We start from the raw sequence: 23,624 nt of genomic DNA on the forward strand, positions 1-23,624 counted from the left end.
TCTTGGGTTGCAGAAAGCATAAAATTTCAGTCTTGAGAGTTTTTGATAATGATGATAGAACAAGGTTTCTGCTCTCATGGAGTTTACGCTGTAGTACTGGTGTAGGTGGAATCACTGGTGTAGATGGTACAGGTGTACACTGTAGGTTGTACAGTTATGAAAAGGGATTGTGATTATGGGGCACTTTAGATTTTATTGTTAGAAATAAATCTCTTGAAACAGTGATGAATGAACAGATAATTCAGTTATAATAAGGATAGTACCACCAATGGAAATATTGGTGGAAATACATCCAGTATTGAGAGTACTTGAATCAAAAGGCCTAAAATAGAACTGGTGATCTTTGAGAAACGTAATGGAAGCAAACAAAGGTTGATATAACTTGAGTCTGGTAACATGATCTTAAATGAGATAATAGATCATATGAGACACTGTAGGCCTCATTTGAGAGTTTGGGTTTTATTATGGTGACAATAGAAATTTCCTGGAGAGTGCAGCTGTTCATGAGTATAACATTATCTGATTTACATTTTAAAAGTTAACAGAGTTTGCTTCATGAAGGATAAGTACATAAAGTACTTCGAAAAACAAATAAACCTGTAATGCACTTTGATGTAGATGCAAACTAAGGTGAAGTTTTAGAATTTAAGAGGACAGACACAGCTCAAACATGAAATTTACAATACAGTTTCTGCAATGGAGTGGGAACAGGACAGAAAATAACTCTGAAGTATTACAAGCTTCATGCATGTTGCTTGACTGAAAAAAAACTTAAAGAAGATAAAGCAGAATTAATATGTAATCTTTATATTTCAACAATATAATTTATTTGCTTGGGAGAGGATTTATGAAACTCCTCTTGCTATCAAGTCCTGCTTGCATTGATTTTATAAGGTTAGTTTCATAATTGTACTTATGAGTGTTTCTGGGGAAAATAGTGCAATGGGAAGTTCTGATTAGAAATACAATGTAGTACCACTTTTTCTCTAATAAGGGAGAGCAAAGTAATAAGACTGTGTTGCTGCTGATGCTGCTAAGTTGCTTCAGTCATTTGCGACTCTCTGTGACCCCATAGATGGCAGCCCACCAGGTTCCTTTGTCCCTGGGATTCTCCAGGCAAGAACACTGGAGTGGGTTGCCATTTCCTTCTCCAATAAGACTGTACTATTTAATATTATAGCTAAAGACAGAGAAACCAAAACAAGGGAACTGGGAAGAAGTCCTTGTGCTTATAAACTTTAATTGATGAAATTTAATATAGTTTCAGTTATTACTTTAATCTAGAACTATTATTTCCCTGTGGCATTAAGTGTATAGAAAATGTGAAAATTGGAAAGCTATATTTTCCAGACTCATTCTGGAGCCAAGGTGCTTAAAGGTGCCCTGGAGCATAGGAAGAATGTTGTTTGTGATCTCAATTTGATTTGATACAGGTGTAGGGGACTGCTAGTGGGAATATCGTTTATAGATTCCACCACAGAAACTGTCAACATGTGACATTATTTGGTTCCTTTTGACATTCAAAAATGGCAAGTTTATATTTGAATAAACACAATTACTTAGATAAATTTTTGGCACTTTTCATTAAAGATAAACACAAAAATACTCAAAAAAGCCAAGCATCCCACTTATAGATCTGTACCTAAGTAAAGCAATGAAACACATACCCCAAAAGATAGGGCTTAAAACTTACTCATTCATAGCAAGTTTATCTATAAAAGTTCCAACCTGGAGATGACTAACATACATTGTTAACACTAATAAGAGATATTTGTGTAATGTTATAACACTGCAACACAAATTAAGCTCTTAGACACAATGTTGACCAAAAAAGCCAAAAATAAAAGTTTACGTTTTGTATGATTCCATTTATATAAAGCTCTGAATCAGGTAAAACAAGTAGGCCAATGCAAGTCAGAATAGTTACTTTAGAGGATGGAGGGTGCACAATGATGTGAAAAGTACTATTTGTTGGGACAGATGCTCTATCATCCATTTTGCACTATATGCCAAAAATGCATCTATGTCGTTTACCTATGCCCATGACCTAAGTAATTTCTGTTAGGAATCCTGAGATAGGAATCTCCAAATCACAAGTGTTAACAATCACCATAATTGGCACAGCTGCAATTGTACATGGATGGATGCTTGCAGACAGATTCAGAAGAGGAACAAATAAACTGAATTCAGTACTACATTTAAAAATATTCTATATCAAAACTAAGTGGGAGTTATCCCATGAAAACTGTTTTTAACATACAAAAATCGATTAACAAAATACATACTGTTAATAAAGGACACATTTTACAGGGTCACCTTAATATATTTCTCAAGAGGTAACCAACAGGCTTTCATATCAGTCGCTCAAAGAGGTATTTCGCTCAGGGGATCCTGCCAAATTGACAATTCTTTCTGCCTCTGTGACACCGACTCTATAGTGGGCTTAGTTTCGCAGAGCTAGGAGGTCGAAACAAGTGGCCAAAATGAAGCCCCGGAGACTGTGTAGGCAAGGAACGTAAATCATTGAGCATTCTCAGTATTTCATTTAAGTCCACCAACTCTCTCGCATTTCGAGTCTGAGAAAAAAAAAGTGAGACTTAATAATGCATTCATCCGGGTTTGTTGGAAGAGGAGAAATTCACGATGCAACAAAACCTAGCGATAGAAGTGTGAATGTTATGGGTCACCACAGGCGGTAAATCTCTGGAATTAACACCTTCTTCGAATTCTTTCGGAGTCATTGCCTTTCCTGTTCAGGCTACACACCTTGGGGTTTGACTCCTAGTGTCAATACTGTATTTTTTTAATTCTGGCCGCTTACCGATTCCGCTTTTCTGTTAAGACGCTCCAGAACCCAAAGGTTTGGGATACGTGAGACCAATCGCGATCCCTGGAAGGGTAGGTCGCACAGTCAATAACCAGGCAGACCGTGTTTAATGAGTGAGTTTTACCATCACTATTAAGTTCAGCACAGGACTAGGATGTCCTGTGATCAAACTGATTGACTTCCTGCTCGGGGTAGCACTTCTTTCCAGTTCCAGTGGAATAAAGCCGTTGCTGGAGTTCAGTTAGTTGAGTTGCTCAGTCGTGTCCGACTCTCCGCGACCCCATGAATCGCAGCACGCCAGGCCTCCCTGTCCATCACCAACTCCCGGAGTTCACTCAAACTCATGTCCACAGAGTCGGTGATGGACAGGGAGGCCTGGCGTGCTGTGATTCATAGGGTCGCGGAGAGTCGCACACGACTGAGCGACTGAACTGAACTGAACTGACCTGAAGCAAACATAGGGGGCGGGGTTGAGTAGGGGGACTCGAGGGGGCGGGGCGACGCGGCGTGGCGTCATCCTGGAGGCTCCGACTGGCGCTGAGGCTGGTGGGAGTTTGCGCCGCCGCGGTTGCCGCTGGTTCGGCTTTTTTTTTTTGGCTTGCCGTATCCGCCATATTGAAAAGGGCCGGGGCAGGGGACTTCTGCAGCTCCAGCGGCCCCGTATCCCGCCCTTAAGCGGTTCTTTAGAGCCCAGCCCCTTCAAGCGTCACTCAGCTCCCCGGCCTTTCAAGAGCTTGACTGCTTGTGTTGCCCTCTCCTTTACGGGAGACTGTCGCCTTAACGGCTCGTTTTAGTGTTGGCGTTGGCAGCTAGGACTGAGTCGGAGTGAAGAGACCAGGCCCTAAAAGGTGAAACCGCAGCTGCGGGAGCACTAAGCGGAAGTTAAACAGGACAAACGGTCCAGCTGGAGCCCATCTAAGGACAGAGAAACGCTACCGCGAGGAAAAAAGAGGTAAGAGGGCCTCAAAGTGTGGAGTAGGGAGTACGGCCTTTTTCCTCAGGCTACGATCAGGAGCTCGGCCATGGCAGTTTTTTCTTTCCGCTGTCCCGAGGTTTGTTTTTGAGGTAAAAGGCCCTGCATTAAACACTGGGTAGCCACTCCTCCGCACCTCCTCGGGGATTCGGCGGCTGGAGCTTGTTAAGTATTTCTTCTTTCTCTTGTTGGGGTGGGGGCTGTTAGGCCCTTTTTTGTCCGCCCCCACCCGCGTAGAGTGTCCCTAACCACGCTAATGGGTGCGGATCCGGCGCTCTGGAAGAGTGCCTGTGTTTTGAATTGCAAGGGAATATGGCTGTTGGCTCTGTCTCCCCTCGCCCTCAGCCGCCTTTTTTTCCCTCCGTTAAGCCTTTTTTTCTGTGCCAGTGGCTAACCGCCCCACCTTCGGGACTTGTGGAACAATCTTCAGAAGAGACTGGTCTTCTCGTTGCACTTAACGGCAAACGCCATCACTGAGACAGAGCGATTTGAAGTGGAGTTGGGCTCCAGCTCCGCCTGTCAGCTTTTGACGTTTGTCCACTTCCCCAGATAGCCTGAGAAACCATTAGCGGAAAATACTACACCAAAGTGATGATGGCTGAGGGATGATGGAAGATGTGGTGATGAAGATTATCTATTTCACATTTGCTTTTATCTTTTTCTCTCTTTGATACAGAAATATTAGCTTCACTCAGTTTCTTTAGTAAATTTTCATTTTTGTTACGTAACGCATTATGTTTCAAATATATTTTTTCGTTATTATGAAATATTACAGTTCTGTAGCACATGCTTATGAAATTCTGCTAAAATGACTTGAATATGCCACTGCACATTCTCCTACAAGTTTTTTTAAATAATGTAAGAGCTTTTTTACCCTTTCTGAGCTTTAGCTTTTAGATGTGGGTTAAATTTGCATCCTGTATTTCTTAAATGGTATATGCCTTGTAACATTTTCTTACCAGGGAAGGCAGGCATTCGTTCGTTAAAGCTGCATAACATTTGGGTACATAAAAAACAGTTTTGTATGCTCTTCTTAGGAAATATTTTTTTTTCTAGTCTTATTAAAGATTACATCCAATAAGTAAGATTGTATCCTGACAGTAACCTTCGGTGCCTAGCTTAAACATAAATTTTAGTTCTGCTCTTTCAGAAATTAAACCTTGCAGCTCTAAGTGTCTTTTAATATTTAGGAGCTATTTGCAATTATTATTTCAAAGAACACCTTTTTATAAATCATGTTTCATAGATGTCAAGGTACAATACGTAGATTGTAACTATTTTTCTTACATTTTCCCCATATATAAAAGTTGAACCTATGTCATCTTGATAGTTTAAATGTTATTCCTTTTTTTCGTTGCAGTTAATAATATTGAATGTTTCTTATGAATTTGGAGAGAATTTCTGTGGCGACTACATAACAGCAAAACATTGATTACATTTAAGTTCCAAAGTAGTTTTTAAGAGCAGATTTTTACTGTAAATCATATTAGTGGGTAGAAGTGGGTCTTTTTCCTGGTTACCTTAAAATGCATTTTCAACATTAAAGTAAGATAAAGCAGTTCCCATGGATAATTTTTCTTTGATGCAGCTTACTGTGTTTGAAATTGGGTATTTCTCAAGTGTTGGTGTGGGAACAATATGGTTTTGGGTTGGCTGGTACCTAGGAGCAGAATTACTCGATTGTATTTTCAATTTAAGATTACTTTAAACTGTACAATCTTGTTCTCCACAAGATTCCCCCATTTTACATTCCTACTAAACAGTTTATGAGATTTCCCATCCATTTTGACTAATTTTGATTTTCTGATTATACTGATTCTAGTTGATTTGTAGTGCTATCTTCCTGTGGTTAATTTCATTTCTCTACTGACTAGTCATATTGAGCATATTCTTGTCTGCTAATTGGCTGTTTGTAGGTCTCCACTGGGAGAAATACCTATTAAACTCTCATTTCTTGTTTTTGTATTTTTAAAAAACTTTTGTTTATATTGTATCTTTTCTCTGGTATATGACTTGCAGTATTATTCTTAATCTATATTTTCTCCTTTCACTTTCTTTTTGGTGTCTTTGGAAATGCAGTAGTTTCTAATTTTCATTAAGTTCAGTTTATTAGTGTTTTTCTTTTTATCACTTTTCATGTTTAGCCACGAAATCTTGGCCTAGTTGAAGGTCATAAAGATTCATATTTCTTATGGATTTTATGAAGTACTTATGTCTTGGTCTGCCGTCCTTGTTAACTTTTGTGTATTCTGTAGTTTGGGAATCCAGATTCATCTTTTGCAGGTGGATATCCAGTTGGTTCAGGGAAGGTTGTTCAGAATGTTTTTCTTTCACCCTACAGTAGTCTTGGCATCTTTGTTGAAAATGATTTGACGTGTTTAAAAAGATTTTTATAAATAAAGGCTTATTTCTGAACTACACTTGATGTGTTGATGTGTCTTGTGTATCCTCACAGTAGCATTGCATAAGTTATATTCTAATGACAATGACAGTTAAATTGTTAAAAAAAAAATTCTGGTGGTGATGGCAGTTTAGTTGCCGTCATGTCTGACTCTTTTGTGACCCCATTGACTGTATCCCACCAGGCTCTTCTGTCTATGGGATTCCCCAGGTTTCCTTCTCCAGGGGTTCTTCCCAGCCCAGGAATTGAAGCTGCATTTCCTGCTTGACAGGCAGATTTTTACTCCTGGGTCATCTGAAAACCTCCAGTGGTATTAAGTACAGTTATTGGGCAGCTATCGTGAGAGTGACACTTTTATGTTGCCTTTGCATTTTTACTTTTATCTTATTTTCCCTGAAACTTGTTGTATTACCTTACTTCAGTACTCAAGAAATAAATTTTTAGTTTCCATTTTGCTCTGTTAGAAGTTATGTCCTTAACAACATTGATTATCATTAAGTAGTCTTATTTGAATGTAGAATCTGATAATATTTGGGAAAGCGTTAGCAGAGTTTTTTTTGCTCTACCCTGATACGTTAAAGCAAAACCAATACCCAGTTGTGGATGTGACCGATGATAGAAGCAAGGTCTTGTGCTGTAAAGAGCAATATTGCATAGGAACCTGGAATGTTAGGTCGACGAATCAAGGCAAATTGGAAGTGGTCAGACAGGAGATGGCAAGAGTGAACATTGACATTCTAGGAATCAGTGAACTAAAATGGACTGGAATGGGTGAATTTAACTCAGATGACCATTACATCTACTACTGTGGGCAGGAATCCCTTAGAAGAAATGGAGTAGCCATCATGGTCAACAAAAGAGTCCGAAATGGAGTACTTGGATGCAGTCTTAAAAACGACAGAATGATTTCTGTTTGTTTCCAAGGCAAACCATTCAATATTACATAATCCAGGCCTATGCCCCAACCAGTAATGCTGAAGAAGCCGAAGTTGAATGGTTCTATGAAGACCTACAAGACCTTTTAGAACTAACACCCAAAAAAGATGTCCTTTTCATTATAGGGGACTGGAATGCAAAAGTAGGAAGTCAAGAAACACCTGGAGTAACAGGCAAATTTGGCCTTGGAACACGGAATGAAGCAGGGCAAAGGCTAATAGAGTTTCGTCAAGAAAACGCACTGGTCATAGCAAACACCCTCTTCCAGCAACACAAGAGAAGACTCTACACATGGACATAACCAGATGGTCAACACTGAAATCATATTGATTATATTCTTTGCAGCCAAAGATGGAGAAGCTGTATACAGTTAGCAAAAACAAGACCAGGAGCTGACTGTGGCTCAGATCATGAACTCCTTATTGCCAAATTCAGACTTAAATTGAAGAAAGTAGGGAAAACCACTAGACCATTCAGATATGACCTAAATCAAATCCCTTATGATTATACAGTGGAAGAAAGAAATAGATTTAAGGGACTAGATCTGATTGATAGAGTGCCTGATGAACTCTGGACGGAGGTTCGTGACGTTGTACAGGAGACAGGGCCCAAGACCATCCCCATGGAAAAGAAATGCAAAAAAGGAAAATGACTGTCTGAGGAGGCCTTACAAATAGCTGTGAAAAGAAGAGAAGCGAAAAGGAAAGATAGAAGCATCTGAATGCAGAGTTCCAAAGAATAGCAAGGAGAGATAAGAAAGCCTTTCTCAGTGATCAATGCAAAGAAATAGAGGAAAACAACAGAATAGGAAAGACAAGAGATCTCTTCAAGGAAATTAGAGATTCCAAGGGAACATTTCATGCAAAGATGGGCTTGATAAAGGACAGAAGTGGTATGGACCTAACAGAAGCAGAAGATACTAAGAAGAGGTGGCAAGAATACACAGAAGAACTGTACAAAAAAGATCTTCACGAGCAAGATAGTCACGATAACGTGATCACTGACCTAGAGCCAGACATCTTGGAATGTGAAGTCAAGTGTGCCTTTCACTACGAAGAAAGCTAGTGGAGGTGATGGAATTCCAGTTGAGCTATTTCAAATCTTGAAAGATGATGCTGTGAAAGTGCTGCAGTCAATATGCCAGCAAATTTGGACAACTCAGCAGTGGCCACAGGAATGGAAAAGGTCAGTCTTCATTCCAGTCTCAAAGAAAGGCAATGCCAAAGAATGCTCAAACGACTGCACAGTTGCACTCATCTCACACGCTAGTAAAGTCATGCTCAAAATCCTCCAAGCCAGGCTTCAGCAATATGTGAACCGTGAACTCCCAGATGTTCAAGCAGGTTTTAGAAAAGGCAGAGGCACCAGACATCAAATTGCCAACATCCACTGGATCATGGAGAAAGCAAGAGAGTTCCAGAAGAGCATCTATTTCTGCTTCATTGACTAGGCCAAAGCCTTTGACTGTGTGGATCACAATAAACTGTGGAAAATTCTGAAAGAGATTGGAATACCAGACCACCTGACCTGCCTCTTGAGAAACCTGTATGCAGGTCAGGAAGCAACAGAACTGGACATGGAACAACAGACTGGTTCCAGATAGGAAAAGGAGTGCATCAAGGCTGTATATTGTCACCTTGCTTATTTAACTTGTATGCAGAGTACATCATGAGGAATGCTGGGCTGGAAGAAGCACAAGCTGGAATCAAGATTACTGGGAGAAATATCAATAATCTCAGATATGCAGATGACACTACCCTTATGGCAGAAAGTGAAGAGGAACTCAAAAGCCTCTTGATGAAAGTGAAAGAGGAGAGTGAAAAGGTTGGCTTGAAGCTCAACATTCAGAAAACAAAGATCGTGGCATCTGGTCCCATCACTTCATGGGAAATAGATGGAAAAACAGTGGAAACAGTGTCAGACTTTATTTTTGGGGGCTCCAAAATCACTGCAGATGCTGATTGCAGCCATGAAATTAAAAGACGCTTACTCCTTGGAAGGAAAGTTATGACCTACCTTGATAATATATTAAAAAGCAGAGACATTACTTTGCCAACCAAGGTCCGTCTAGTCAAGGCAATGGTTTTTCCCATGGTCATGTATGGATGTGAGAGTTGGACTGTGAAGAAAGCTGAGTGCTGAAGAATTGATGCTTTTGAACTGTGGTGTTGAAGAAGACTTGAGAGTCCCTGTACTTCAAGGAGATCCAACCAGTCCATTCTAAGGGAGAATCGATCCTGGGTGTTCACTGGAAGGACTGATGCTTAAGCTGAAACTGCAATACTTTGGCCACCTCATGCGACGAGTTGACTCACTGGAAAAGACTCTGATGCTGGGAAAGGTTGGTGGAGGGAGGAGAAGGGGACGATAGAGAATGAGATGGCTGGATGGCATCACCGACTCTGTGGACATGAGTTTGAGTGAACTCCGGGAGTTGGTGATGGACAGGGAGGCCTGGCGTTCTTTGATTCATGGGGTCGCGGAGAGTCGGACATGACTGAGCGACTGAAGTCAACTGATACGTTAAAAGCACTTGCGGAGCTTTTAAAATATCCTGGGAATTATTTTTACACTCTCCTACCAACTCCCCAGCACCTCCTCCCACTTAATTTGTTTAATATGAAGCCCTTAAGTGACCTTTGAGAATACTATGGGCAATAATCACTTAGTTACTGTTTCTAAGCATGTACTTTTTTAGTGTGTTAGGTACTCAATGTCTGGCTCTTAGGTTCCTCTGTCCATCGGTTTTCAAGGCAAGAATACTGAAATGGAGTGCCATTTTCTTCTCTTCTGATCCAGGGATTGAACCTGGCTCTTGTGCATTGCAATCAGATTCTTTACCATTGAGGCACAAACCGTCATTTTTAAAGTTGTGTTTTGCATTGTAGGGCTTTCTTTGAGACTCAGCTGGTAAAGAATCCGCCTGCAGTGCTGGAGACCTGGGTTAGATTTCTGGGTTGGGAAGATTCCCTGGGGAAGGAAATGGCTACCCACTTCAGTATTCTGGCTTGGTGAATTCCATGGATTGTAGTTGGTCCATGGAGTCGAAAAGAGACAGGACTGATTGTCTTTCACTTTTGCATTTTAATTATGTTAGTGCTGTTTAGCACTTAGCAAGATTATTAAATTATTTCAGTACTGAGAACTAGTCACAGAAATGTATATTCAACAGAGTTAAAGTTCTCTTTTTCTGTGGCTTCCAACATATACAGAATATTTTAATTGGTGAGTTTATTTTTTAAAAAGTTTGCGTAACTTTATTTGTAAAGTCGCTCAGTTGTGTCCGACTTTTTGTGACCCCGTGGACTGTAGCCTACCAGACTCCTCCATCCATGGGATATTTCAGGCAAGAATATTGGAGTGGGTTGCCATTTCCTTCTCCAGGAGATCTTCCCGACCCTGGGATTGAACCCGGGTCTCCTGCATTGTAGGCAGACGCTTTACCGTCTGAGCCACCAGGGAAGTCCCAATACATATATATATTTTAGTATTTTATTTGTATGGCTGTGACAAGCCCTAGTTATGGGGTCTAGTTCTCTGACCAGGGATCAAGCCCAGGCTTCCTGTATTGAGAGCACAGTCTTAGTCACTGGATCATCAGGGAAGTCCAGAGTATGTTTTTATTGTTAAGAAATTTTGCCATTTTTGACGTAGTTCTTCAGGAATTTAAAATAGTAGTCCTTTGTGTTCCAGGAAATATGTAGAAAAATTTATCTGTAAAAATACACAGTTGTACTCTGTCCTTAGATTTTTAGATGACAGCTCAGTTGTAAAGAATCTGCAGAAGACCCTGGTTTGATTCCTGAGTTGGGAAGATCCTCTGGAGAATGGATAGGCTCCCCACTAGTGTTCTTGGGCTCCCCTTGTGGCTTAGCTGGTAGAGAATCCCCTTGCAATGTGGAAAATTGGGTTGGAAGGATACCTTGGAGAAGGGAAAGGCTACCCATTTCAGTGTTCTGGCCTGGAGAATTCCATGGACTGTATGAATTCCATGGAGTCTCAAAGAGTTGGACTTGACTCAGTGACTCATTTTAGCCTAGAGTGGTACTTGAGATTCTGCATTTCTGATAAGTTCTCAGGTGGCGCTGAAGCTTCTGGTCTTAAAGGGTATGCAGAGAGCCCTTGACTTTATTTCCAGTGTAGCCTACATTTTATTCTAAGCACTTACTTACAACGTGTATATTTGGGGTGTATGTGTCTTGAAAGTTATGTTTATTGTTGACGGGTGAAAAGTTTTGGGCCCCATAAAAGAGAAATAGAAGACAAAAACAGTTGTGTGCAAATATTTTATCTCTGATAGCACCATGTAGAAACGATCATATAGTTAAGTATTTTTTCAAGTTCACTTTTTAATTTTAAAAATAAGTGAAAATACTGTAGGTACAAGTTAGTACTTATTTTGTCATTTAGAAAGTTATCTGTAAGTAGGGTTATTTAGGCCTGTTAATACTCCATCTTATAAATGTATTGTGATGTAGTTAATCTTCCACTTGATGCCCTTTTTAGATTGTCTGCAGATTTTGTTGTATATGCTGTGATCATCATATTTGTTTTGAAATACTTGAATATTACCTTGAATCAAAGTTTTTGTTAGTTGCTGTGTATTTCAGTTTAATAAAAATTTCCCATTTGCCTCTATTTCCTTAAGGTTTTAGTGTTTAGATATGTACTATCTGTTCATTCCACCTGGAAGATTCATAATCCTTGTCTCTATGTCATAATGCTGCTGCTTCCTCCCCCAGACTTCTCACTGTACTGCTTAAAACACCCATGATGAAGTTAGTTTTAACAGAACTTTGTTTCCAGCTCTTAAAAGCCTCACACATAACCAAAATATTTTTTCCTATATTCGATTTACTTTAACTCAGGTGTTTCCATGTAAACTTGAGGTTTATAGTTTTACAACTTCATTCTGTTCTTTTGGGGAGGATTTTTCTTGTTCTTAGTGCTAGTTATTTTTTATCTTCTGTGGCTGAGGTTTATAGAATGGTTCACATATAACTAAAATAGCCTTCGATTCTCTTTTTTTCAATATTTGCTTATTTGAGTCTGTTAGTTCTTTGTTGCAGCATGTGGAATCTTCAGTTGTGCCATGCCAACTCTTTATTTTATTTTTTTATTTTATTGGAGGCAGATTACCTTATATCAATATATTGGTTGGTTTTGCCATACATTGACACAAATCCGCCCCGGGTGTACATGTGTTCCCTTTCTTGAACCCCCCTCCCACCTCCCTCTTCCCCATATCCTCCCTCCAGGTCATCCTCGTGCACCAGCCCCAAGCATCCTGTATCATGCGTTGAACCTGGACTGGTGATTCATTTCACATATGATAATATACATGCTACAGTGCCATTCTCCCAAATCATCTCACCTTCACCCTCTCCCACAGAGTCCCAAAGACTGTTCTATATACCTGTGTCTCTTTTGCAGTCTCATATACAGCGTTAAGGTTACCATCTTTCTAAATTCCATATATATGCGTTAGTATACTGTATTGATGTTTTTCTTTCTGGCTTACTTCACTCTGGATAATAGGCTCCAATTTCATCCACCTCATTAGAACTGATTCAAATGCATTTTTTTTGATGGCTGAAAAATACTCCATTGTGTATATGTACCAAAGCTTTCTTATCCATTCATCTGCAGATGGACATCTAGGTTGCTTCCATGTCCTGGCTATTATAAACAGTGCTGCAATGAACATTGGCGTACATGTGTCTCTTTCAGTTCAGGTTTCCTTGGTGTGTATGCCCTGGAGTGCGATTGCTGGATCATATAGCAGTTCTATTTCCAGTTTTTTGAGGCATCTCCACACTGTTCTCCATAGTGGCTGTACTAGTTTGCATTCCCACCAACAGTGTAAGAGGGTTCCCTTTTCTTATGACAGCTCTTAGTTGCAACATGTAAGATCTATTTCCCTGACTAGGAATCAAACCAAAGAATTCGTTGGGACCAACGAATCTTAGCCCCTAAACCACCAGGGAAGTGCTCATCTCAGTTTTTTTAAAATAGCTCTCTCTCTTCTTAATATTTTATTTCTCTGTCAGAGAGGTTTTCCCACTGTGAGTTTAGTATCTGTTTCCACCTTTGACATGACATTGATTTATTTTATTTGAATGTAGTGTTCTCTTTTTACTTGAGGTAGTTGCCCAGACCTTTCTGTAACTAATTATAATCTCTTATATGCGATTGATATGTTTGTTATTCATAGCATATATAAGAATTGATTGAAACAGGATAAAAATAACTGATTATCTAAATCCTTTATGTAATTGAGGACTTCCCTGGTGGCTCAGACAGTAAAGTGTCTGCTTACAATATGGGAGACCCAGGGACTGAACCTGGGTCTCGACAATCTCCTGAGGAAGGAAATGGCAACCCACTCCAGTATTCTTGCCTGGAAGATCCCATGGATGGAGAAGCCTGGTAGGCTACAGTCCATGGGGTCCCAAGAGTGGGACACAACTGAGCGACTTCACTTTCGCTTTTCACTTTTAAGTAATTTAGTACAGCAGTAGTTTTCACTTTGGGCTAATTTTGGCTTTTTGTTAGGAAAAAGAAATTGTCTAGAAATACTTGAAAAAAATTATTTCATCGTTTTTGACTGTCCTGGGTCTTTGTTGCATGTGGGTGTTCTCTGGTTGTGGTGAGCAGGGGACTACTCTCTGGTTGTGGTGCATAGGCTTTTCATTAAGGTGGCTTCTCTAGTGGCACTCGGGCTTAGTTGCTTTGCAGCTTGTGGGATCTTCCCAGACCAGGGATAGAACTACTGTCCCCTGCATTACAAAGTGGATTCTTAACCCCTAGACCAACAGGGAGGCCATGGTAGTACTAGCTCTTGATTTTTAAGCTTTGGGTGGTGGGAGGAATTTGCTTGGACTGGTTGGCAAGTTCAGTGGTTAGAGAACAGAAATGTTGCTAAGCATCTTGCAGTTCACAAATTATTCCCCCACCCCCAGAATTATTTGGTATTTATAGTGCCGAGATGCCTTGGTCTGCAGAGTTGTTTGGAATCATAATTCTATTAAGTTTGCATCCCCATAGCTTGAGGGCTGTTAGAGTTGTTGACTTGTACCTTGTGAGGTGGAGGTAGAGGGGCTGAGAGTTAGAGGAGACTAATGTAGTAGTGTCCACAGGTTTATCCATTCTTTGTTAGGAGACAGTGTTATCTGAGCCATAGAAACTGCTTTAAATTGAATTATTGTTGGTAAAGGATTAGTTTAGCAATCCTCAGTGCTGGCTCTGTGGAAATTATGTTAGCAGAAAGAGAATCATGGGAGGCTTTCCTGGCTTCCTTTCAGCTAATGGTGATACAGATAGCACCATTCGATAGAACCCTGTTTTATCTTCGTTTTCTCCCCTGCCCCCAATCCCTCCCAGCATCAGAGTCTTTTCCAGTGAGTCAGCTCTTTGCATGAGGGGGCCAAAATATTGGAGTTTCAGTTTCAGCATCAGTCCTTCCAGTGAACACCCAGGACTGATCTCCTTTAGAATGGACTGGTTGGATCTCCTTGCCGTCCAAGGGACTCTCAAGAGTCTTCTCCAACACCACAGTTCAAAAGCATCAGTTCTTCGGCACTCATCTTTCTTCACAGTCCAACTCTCACATCCATACATGACCACTGGAAAACCCATAGCCTTGACTAGATGGACCTTTGTTGGGAAAGTAATGTCTCTGCTTTTTAATATGCTATCTAGATTGGTCGTAACTTTCCTTTCAAGGAGTAAGCGTCTTTTAATTTCATTGCTGCAATCACCATCTGTAGTGATTTTGGAGCCCAAAAGAATAAAGTCTGACACTGTTTCCACTGTTTCTCCATTTATTTGCCATGAGGTGATGGGACCAGATGCCATGATCTTAGTTTTCTGAATGTTCAGCTTTAAGCCAACTTTATCACTCTTCTTTCACTTTCATCAAGAGGCTTTTGAGTTCCTCTTCACTTTCTGCCATAAGGGTAGTGTCATCTGCATATCTGAGGTTATTGATATTTCTCCCGGCAATCTTGATTCAAGCTTGTGCTTCATCCAGCCCAGCTTTCCTCATGATGTACTCTGCATATAAGTTAAATGAGCAGGGTGACAATATACAGCCTTGATGTACTCCTTTTCCTATTTGGAACCAGTCTGTTGTTCCATGTCCAGTTCTAACTGTTGCTTCCTGACCTGTATGTAGGTTTCTCAACAGGCAGGTCAGGTGGTCTGGTATTCCCATCTCTTTCAGAATGTTCCACGGTTTATTGTGATCTACACAGTCAAAGGCTTTGGCATAGTCAATGAAGCAGAAATAGATGTTTTTCTAGAACTCTGTTGGTTTTTTCATGATACAATGAATGTTGGCAATTTGATCTCTGGTTCGTCTGCCTTTTCTAAAATCGGCTTGAAGATCTGGAAGTTCACAGTTCACGTATTGCTGAAGCCTGGCTTGGAGAATTTTGAGCATGACTTTACCAGCGTGTGAGATGAGTGCAATTGTGTGGTCGTTTGAGCATTCTTTGGCATTCCCTTTCTTTGGGATTGGAATGAAGACTGACCTTTTCCATTCCTGTGGCCACTGCTGAGTTTTCCAAATTTGCTGGCATATTGAGTGCAGCCCTTTTACAGCATCATCTTTCAGGCTTTGAAATAGCTCAACTGGAATTCCATCACCTCCACTAGCTTTATTCGTAGTGATGCATTCTAAGGCCCACTTGACTTCACATTCCAAGATGTCTGGCTCTAGGTCAGTGATCACACCATCGTGTGTCTTGGTCATGAAGATCTTGTTTGTACAGTTCTGTGTATTCGTGCCACCTCCTCTTAATATCTCCTGCTTCTGTTAGGTCAATACCATTTCTGTCCTTTATCGAGCCCATTTTTGCATGAAGCGTTCCCTTGGTATCTCTAATTTTATTGAAGAGATCTCTAGTCTTTCCTATTCTGTTGTTTTTTTTTTTTTTTACTGGTTATTAAAGAATCTAAAGAAACAGTGCTGTAGTATATGCCATTAAGAAATTTTTCTGTAGTGTCTCTTGAGCAAAGTTCTTGGTTTCTGAAGTGAAATTATCCATTTTGAGATCAGCATATGTGACTAGTTGAGGGGGAGTTTGGTAGTTAATGTAAGTATCCTTTTTTCTGTTAAGAGTAGCAGTAATAGGGCTTCAACCAGTTTATGAGTTATTTAACCTTAAAATGAGACTTGAGACTTCTCTGGTGATCTAGTGTTTAAGTCTCTGAGCTTCCACTGCAGGAACATGGGTTTTCGGTTCCTTATCTGGAAACTAAGATCCCAAATGCTTTGAGGTATGGCTAAGTACAATAGAGAGATTTAGACTCACTGTTTGCTATCTTGAAAGTGAAGTGTCAGTAAATCAGTTGTTTCTGACTCTTTGTGACCTCATGGAGTATCCATTCCTGGAATTCTCCAGGCCAGAATACTGGAGTGGGATCTCCAGTAGATCTCCCAGGAGATCTTCCCAACCCAGGGATTGAACCCAGGTCTCCTGTATTCCTAGCAGATTCTTTACCAGCTGAGCTATGATGGTTTGCTATCTTAACTCTTGAGTTATATTTATTCCTTTAACACCATTGATATTTCTGGTTCAGGCTCTCTCTAGACATTCTACTCAGGGTGTCAGCTGTGTCAGTCTTCTACCTGAAGGCTTGACAGTTGGACTGATGACTTACTCATAGGACTGACTATTGGTAGGGGCCATCAAATTCTTGCCTTGAGGATCTCTCTAGTGCTACTTCCTGTTCTGGAGCAAATGAAATGTTGGCTGCCTTGCTGAGAATAAGTTACGTGTGAAGAATATTAATGGTGCTAAAAAGTAATCTGTCCAGGAAAGTAACATTAAGAGAAATCTTAGTTTTTTCTCATAAAAAGAGTAGAGACATGCAGTGATTAGATTTTGGTGTAGATAGCTGCATGTAAAATTTTATGTTGATTGTTTTTTATCACTAAAAGAGAATTAGCAGAAGCAGGAAATGGCAACCCACTCTAGTGTTCTTGCCTGGAGAATCCCAGGGACGGGGGAGCCTGGTGGGCTTCCGTCTATGGGGTCACACAGAGTCGGACACGACTGAAGTGACTTAGCAGCAGCAGCAGCTTATTTTGTATGCTGGATTTCTTAACAGGTTAGCAGTTACCACTTTTTTGGTTTCATGCCCTTAACATTGTAAGAGGTTTTGAGAACCTTATGAAGTTTTAGTTTCTCTGTGTTATCTGCTAATATTTACCATGTTTTAAAATTTAAGTTGTAGATTAAATTTTTTTCAGCGTTCCATTTGAAACCCAGTTACTTGCTGCTGCTGCTGCTAAGTCACTTCAGTCGTGTTCGACTCTGTGTGACCCCATAGACGGCAGCCCACCTAGTGAACATGATTTTGAAAGTGGAAATATATTATTTTTAAAGTGGAAAAAAATTTTAATAGCTATTTTGTAAGGGAGTTTTAGGTTTGCAGGAAAATTACATAGAAAATAGTTCCTATTCCCCCTCTTCTGTTGTTTACAACTTACTGTAGTATGTTTGTTGCAATGAATAAATCTATACTGATACATCAGTATTAACAAGGGGCCAGAGTTTACGTTAGGGTTCACTCTGTATTGTACAGCTCTATGGGTTAGGACAAATATATGATGTCATGCCTTCATCATTATGTCATACGGGAAAATTCCAGTTCCTTAAAATGTGCTGTGCTCTACTCATTCATCTCTTCTTCCCTCTCTCTGAATACTTAGCAGCTGCTGTCAATTTTGCTGTCTCTGTAGTATTTCGTTTTCCAGAATGTTACTTAGAATGTTCCAGAATGTTATCTTTTCAAACTGATTAAAGAAACCACTTTACAACAGCATGGATTTGAGATTTCGCCATGTCTTTTTGTTGCTTAGTGTACCATTTCTTCACTGACTTGATGGAGGTGAGTTTGAGTGAACTCCAGGAATTGGTGATGGACAGGGAGGCTTGGTGTGCTGTGATTCATGGGGTCACAAAGAGTTGGACACAACTGAGTGACTGAACGGAACTGAACGTTCTACTGTTTTTTGGTGCTGCAGTAGTTAACTTTTTGAACGACATTTTTTTGCTTCCAGTTTTTGACAAATGGGAATAGAACTGCTTGAAATATTTATGTGCAGGTTTTTGTTAGGAGGTAAGTTTTTGTTTGGCTGAATAACCAAGAGTATAATTGCTGGGTTGTATGGCAAACCTATTTTTACTTTAGTAAGAAACTGTGAAATTGTCTTAATGATAGACTACCATTTTTTCATTCTCACCAGTAGTGTGTGATAAGTAGTAAGGAGAATAAAGCTATCATTTTGGTATTCTGTGTATGGGGACTAAATAAATAAGGGTTCTGTTTTGGTAGCCATTACAGATCCCAAAGTTTCTAGATTTTGAGGGAAGAAATGAGTGAAAACTGATCAGAGGTGGTTTTTAATTAATATATGAGAATAAGATTCTGGATTTGTGGTGAGGAATTTCTTAGCATCAGTTAGTGGATACAGTTGCAAAGGACATATAAAGATTGGGAGTCAGTGATTTTCAGCGTTTCTTTGTGAAATTTTGATAGTGGTTGCTAGATTGGTGGAACATTTGACATAGCTTACAGGCTTCTTGGGGTTCACGCTGAACAAAATAAAGCCACTGTCATCATTATGTAGTTTGTCCTATCATCTTACAGAGTGATAGTCATATAGATGCCAAAACAGGAAGTGCAACGCAACCGGCTTTGAGAGTTGAATATAAAGGGACTTGATGAGACTTGTGAAGGATACCTCTCACAAAGCACCCATTTGAGTTTAAAGATGGAGAAAGAGAGTGAGACAAATTGAGAGAGTAGCATTGCAATATATACAGTGTATATATTTGTAAAATAGATAACTATTTGTAAAATAGATAACTAGTGGGAAGCTACTGTAAACAGGGAGCTCAACCAGTTGCACTGTGGTGACCTAGAGAAGTAGTATGGTGGGAGGGGAGGAAGATTCATGAGGGAGGGGATATATGTATAAAATCACTGACTCAATGGATATGAATTTAAGCAAACTCCAGAGATAGTGAAGGACAAGGAAGCCTGGCATACTACAGTCCATGAGGTTCCAGAGAGTCAGGCATGACTTAGTGGCTGAACAGCAACATGGCTGATTCACATTGTTGTAACCAGCACAACATTGTAAAAAATGAATTAAAGGGGTTAAAAAAGAATGAGTACAGATTAAAAGTTCCAGAAATAACATCAGGAGTGAAACTTAAAGAAACATGATGAGAAAAATGTTATGTAAAAGTTACATTCAAATCCTTTCTACTGGAAATAGGATTCTCATTTATATTTTTGTTTTTATGAGAGGAGGAGAAACTCTTAAATTCACTTCTGTGTGGTTAATTAATTGTCCACTGTTAGCAGCTAGCCTTATAACCATCTTGAGAAACCATTTATTTGTATGTAATGTTCAATATAAACTGCACTTCTTTTTCTTTGTAAAGGTTTGCATTTTAGCATTGCATGTCTATCACTATAGCCATGGTAGTAATCCTGTACATTGTATATGAGGCTTATCATACATGGCAGGAGAAAAAAAAACAGTTAAGGAATTGGTACTTTGTTAAAGATCTTCTTCCAGACTACATGTCTTACAGATACGCCTTTAATCTTACTGAATATGCTGTAACCATTCATTTTAATTTTAAATACCTTTATTAAAATTTATATAGTAATTTAGAAATAAGTGTTATTGTACTTTCTTTTAATTGGCATAGGGTTTACAATGCTACTATAGCACAGAGTAAACTAATTTTTTATATGCGCTTAAACATTTAACTCACTAATGTTTTATATTAGTTCAAGATAGTTGATATTAATGCTTATGGTTGCAAAATGATGTGCAAGAGGAGTAAGATTTAGGTAGCATTATGAAGGATAAATATAGCTTGAGCTTTTCTGTTTCATACTGCTTGCATCTGGTAAATCCAGATTATGTGTCTATTATTTAAATTAAAATAAAACATGCAGAAGAAAATTAACCATTTTCCTGTTTCATTTATGCAGTTTAGTAACATTATTCCACAAAGCTACAGTAATCAAGACAGTATGGTTCAGTTCAGTTAAGTTCAGTTCAGTCGCTCAGTCGTGTCCGACTCTCCGCGACCCGATGAATCACAGCACGCCAGGCCTCCCTGTCCATCACCAACTCCCGGAGTTCACTCAAACTCATGTCCACAGAGTCGGTGATGCCATCCAGCCATCTCATTCTCCGTCGTCCCCTTCTGCTCCCGCCCCCAACCTTTCCCAGCATCAGAGTCTTTTCCAGTGAGTCAACCGTCGCATGAGGTGGCCAAAGTATTGCAGTTTCAGCTTCAGCATCAGTCCCTCCAATGAACATCCAGGATTGATCTCCTCTAGAATGGACTGGTTGGATCTCCTTGCAGTATAAGGGACTCTCAAGAGTCTTCTCCAACACCACAGTTGAAAAGCATCGATTCTTCGGCGGTCAGCCTTCTTCACAGTCCAACTCTCACATCCATACATGACCATGGGAAAAACCATTGCCTTGACTAGACGGACCTTGGTTGGCAAAGTAATGTCTCTGCTTTTTAATATACTATCAAGGTTGGTCATAACTTTCCTTCCAAGGAGCTAGCGTCTTTTAATTTCATGGCTGCAATCAGCATCTGCAGTGATTTTGGAGCCCAAAAAAACAAAGTCTGACACTGTTTCCACTGTTTTTCCATCTATTTCCCATGAAGTGATGGGACCAGATGCCATGATCTTTGTTTTCTGAATGTTGAGCTTCAAGCCAACCTTTTCACTCTCCTCTTTCACTTTCATCAAGAGGCTTTTGAGTTCCTCTTCACTTTCTGCCGTAAGGGTAGTGTCATCTGCATATCTGAGGTTATTGATATTTCTCCCGGCAATCTTGATTCCAGCTTGTGCTTCTTCCAGCCCAGCGTTCCTCATGATGTACTCTGCATATAAGTTAAATAAGCAAGGTGACAATATACAACCTTGACGTACACCTTTTCCTATTTGGAACCAGTCTGTTGTTCCATGTCCAGTTCTAACAGTTGCTTCCTGACCTGCATACAGGTTTCTCAAGAGGCAGGTCAGGTGGTCTGGGATTCCCATCTCTTTCAGAATGTTCCACAGTTTATTGTGATCGACACAACTGGCACCAAAATAGAAATACAGATGAATGGTACTGGATAGAAAGCCCAGAGATAAATCCTCGCACCATTGCTTACCTAATCTATAGCAAGGAGACAAGAATATACAATGAAGACAAGACAGTCTCTTCAGTAAGTGGTGCTTAGAAAACTGGACAGCTACATGTAAAATAATGAAATTAGAACACTCGCCAGCCACACAAAAATAAACTGGATTAAAGACCTAAATGTAAGGCTGGTGTAAAATTCTTAGAGGCAAACATAGGAAAAACACTATGACTCAAACCTCAGCCAGATCTTTTTTGACCCACCTCCTAGAGTAATGAAGATAAAAACATAAACAAATGGGACCTAATTAAACTTAAAAGCTTCTACACAGAAAAGAAACCATAAACAATATGAAAAGACAACCCTCAGAATGGGAAAAAGACCCATTTACAAATACTTGAAAATATGTGCAAACAAAGCAACTGACAAAGATTTCTCTCCAAAATACAAGCAGCTCATGCAGCTCAATATTAAACAACCTATTCAAAAAGTAGGTGGAAGATCTAAATAGACATTTCTCCTGAGAAGACATTCAGACAGCCAAGAGGCACATGGAAAGATACTCAGCATCACTTATTTTCAGGGAAATGCAAATGTTAAGTGCAATGAAGTGTCACATCACAGAGGTCAGAATAAGTCCGTTTACATTGTTATGCAACTAACACCATTCATTTCCAGAACTTTATTCATCCTTTAAAACTGAAATAAAACTCATTAAACAGTATTCATTGCCCTCTTCTCCCAGCTGCTTGCAACTAATTTTCTACTTTCTGTCTCTATGAATTTGATTATATACTTCAAGTGGAATCCTACATTATTCATCCTTTTGTGATTGGCTTATTCCATTTGACATATGTCCTCAGGGCTTATCTGTGTTGCCACATATGCCAGAATTTACTTTTTCTCAGGCTGAATAGAATTCCACTGTGTAAATCAGTTCAGTTGCTCAGTCATATTCAGCTCTTTGTGACCCCATGGATTGCAACATGCCAGGCTTCCCTGTCTGTCATCAATTCCTGGAACTTGCTCAAACTCAGGTTCATTGAGTTGGTGATGCCATACAACCATCTTATCCTCTGTTGTCTGCATCTCCTCCTGTCTTCAGTCTTTCACAGCATTCAGGGTCCTTTCTGTTGAGTCAGTTCTTCCCATCAGGTGACCAAAGTTGGAGTTTCAGCTTTAGCATCCATCTTTCCAATGAATATCCAGGACTGATTTCCTTTAGGATGGACAGGTTTGATCTCCTTGCAGTCCAAGGGACTCTCAAGAATCTTTTCCAACACCACAGTTCAAAAGCATCAATTCTTCTGCTCTTCGCTTTTCTGTAGTCCAGCTCTCACATCTGTGCTTGACTACTGGAAAGACCATAGCTTTGTCTAGATGGACCTTTGTTGGCAAAGTAATGTCTCTGCTTTTTAAAATGCTGTCTCGGTTGGTCATAGCTTTTCTTCTAAGGAGCAGGTGTCTTTTAATTTCATGGCTGCAGTCACCATCTGCAGTGATTTTAGAGCCCAAGAAAATAAAGTCTCTTACTGTTTCCATTGTTTCTCTATCTGTTTGCCATGAAATGATGAGACTCGATGCCATGATCTTCGTTTTTTCAGTGTTGAGTTTTAACTCAACTTTTTCACTCTCCTCTTTCCCTTTCATCAAGAGGCTCTTTAGGTCATCTTTGCTTTCTGCCATACGGGTGGTGTCATCTGTGTGTATGAGGTTATTGACATTTCTCCTATCAGTCTTAATTTCAGCTTGTGTTTCATCCAGCCTGGCATTTCACATGATGTACTGTGCATATAAGTTACATAAGCAGGATGAGAATACAGCCTTGATGTACTCCTTTTCCAGTTTCAAACCAGTCCGTTGTTCCATGTCTGGTTCTAACTGTTGCTTCTTCACCTGCATACAGATTTCTCAGGAGGTAGGTAAGCTGGTCTAGTATTTCAATTTCTTTAAAAATGTTCCACAGTTTGTTGTGATCCACATAGTCAGAGGCTTTGGTGTAGCCAATAAAGGAGAAGTAGATGTTTTTCTGGAACTCTCTTGCTTTTTCGATGATCCAGAGGATGTTGGCAATTTGATCTTTGATCCCTCTACCTTTTCTAAATCCAGCTTGAACATCTGGAATTTCTCGACTCATGTACTGTTGAAGCCTGGCTTGGAGAGTTTGGAGCATTACTTTGCTAGCGTGAGAGATGAATCCAGTTGTGCCATAGTTTGAACATTCTTTGGCCTTGCCGTTCTTTGGAATTGGAACGAAAACTGACCTTTTCCAGTCCTTTGGCCCTGCTGAGTTTTCAA

General features: G+C 39.9%; 1 protein-coding gene and 1 pseudogene across 7 annotated transcripts in view; both read left to right on the forward strand.

Annotated features, from left to right (window-relative positions):
• Window positions 1-23,624, forward strand: part of LOC129557943 (ubiquitin carboxyl-terminal hydrolase 9X-like) — a 218,582-nt gene that overhangs the window by 58,323 nt on the left and 136,635 nt on the right. Inside the window, exon 1 of one of the 7 annotated variants that reach the window (XM_088834357.1) lies at window positions 3,417-3,779. The exons of 5 other annotated variants lie outside the window; for them this stretch is intronic. The gene's annotated coding sequence lies outside the window, so the exon portion shown is untranslated. Of the gene's footprint in view, window positions 1-3,416; window positions 3,780-23,624 lie in introns of those variants that run through there. One more of the 7 variants, XM_088834359.1, reaches the window with a different exon arrangement.
• On the forward strand, window positions 4,409-10,022 carry LOC148773060 (protein CFDP2 pseudogene; annotated as a pseudogene).

This window comes from Moschus berezovskii, chromosome Y, assembly GCF_049115385.1.
Source record: "Moschus berezovskii isolate FMDL1 chromosome Y, NW_MosBer_1.0, whole genome shotgun sequence".
Lineage (NCBI taxonomy): Eukaryota > Metazoa > Chordata > Mammalia > Artiodactyla > Moschidae > Moschus > Moschus berezovskii.